The sequence below is a fragment of the Egretta garzetta genome, unplaced genomic scaffold, assembly GCF_000687185.1.
Source record: "Egretta garzetta isolate BGI_Z169 unplaced genomic scaffold, ASM68718v1 scaffold152, whole genome shotgun sequence".
NCBI classification, from domain to species: Eukaryota; Metazoa; Chordata; class Aves; order Pelecaniformes; family Ardeidae; genus Egretta; species Egretta garzetta.
Genome location: NW_009259037.1, coordinates 1920705 through 1922074, shown reverse-complemented (window position 1 = coordinate 1922074; position 1370 = coordinate 1920705).

The window sequence follows — 1370 nt, the reverse complement described above, 5'->3', positions numbered from 1 at the left end:
CCTCCTGATACAAGCCAGGATGCTGCTGGCCCTCTTGGCCACCTGGGCACCCTGCTGGCTCATATTCAGCCCCCTCTCGACCAGCACCCCCAGGGCCTTTTCCTCTGGGCAGCTTTCCAGCCCCTCTGCCCCACGCCTGGAGCGCTGCGTGGGCTTGTGGTGACCCCAGGGCAGGACCCGGCCCTTGGCCTTGCTGAGCCTCACACAGCTGGCCTCGGTTCAGTGATAGCCAGCCCAGGTAGCAAATCACAGGAGATTATTCTGGTGGGTTTGATCAAGTCTGGTTTAGCTCACCAGCTGAAAAAAACAGCCTATCGTTTAGAAAAAATAATTCACACAATAAGCTCTCGCAGTAATGCGGGTAGCTGAATTAATGCATGAACAGCAGCAGCCTCCATGCAAACCACACACAGGTGCAAAGATTTCTGAGGTTCCTTTGGGATGTTTTGTACATTGCGGGGAAAAGAAAGGAAAAAAAAAAAAAAGTGGAGAAACAGCAAGAAAAGGCAAGAAGGAGGCATTACCCAGGGTCACAGAAGAGCTGCAGAGTTGCCCAGGCCTAAAGCCGAGAAAACATCGCTGGTACTGAACACTGAGTAGAGAGAGATCAGTGTGGTGAGCATGGAAATGGTCTCCTACAGCTGGAGCCCCGTTGCGCTCAGGGGAACGGGGGTGTGAACGTGCCTTATAACCAAAGAGGACCGCACGACTATCATCACTTTCTCATCCTAATGGAAACAACCTGCAGGACATCAAAGATTGGCTCGGCGCTCCGAACAGAAGGGATAGCGCCGTTATTAGACAGAGCCATACCTTTAACTCATCAAGTGCATTTGATGTGATTGCTTCTCAGGCAATAATTTTTTTGGTTTCCAATGCCCTAGGTAGGGGAGAAAAAAATGAATGCTATTACAGATTAGAAAATATCTGGGGTCACCACACACATGAGAAGAGAAAGGGAAAATAAACGATAAATGCATGAGAGGCAACAAAGGCTAAAATGGTCGGGCAGAAATAGCAAAGTAGAGTTTATGGTAGTATAATTTATATTTGTAAAGTTATAACTACATTATTTATGTATGTGTATATTTGTATATAGGCTGATTAGATATATAAACTATGTAAAGCAATGAAAACAGTCTTGAAAAGATCTTTGCAAACAGTTTGGATTTTGATTGCCAAATGGGGAAAAAAAAGAAGCAGAAGCGCTTCATAGCGAATCACAACAAACCCACTCCATTTCTGTCCTCAGTTCAGCTCCCGGTTACCTGCCCCAACCCCTGTTTTTCAGAGAAAAACTGTTAATCCAGAAAATCGCCTTGCTTTAGACCTGAAACGCAATGAAAATTGTACGCTGAGCATCAAACTGT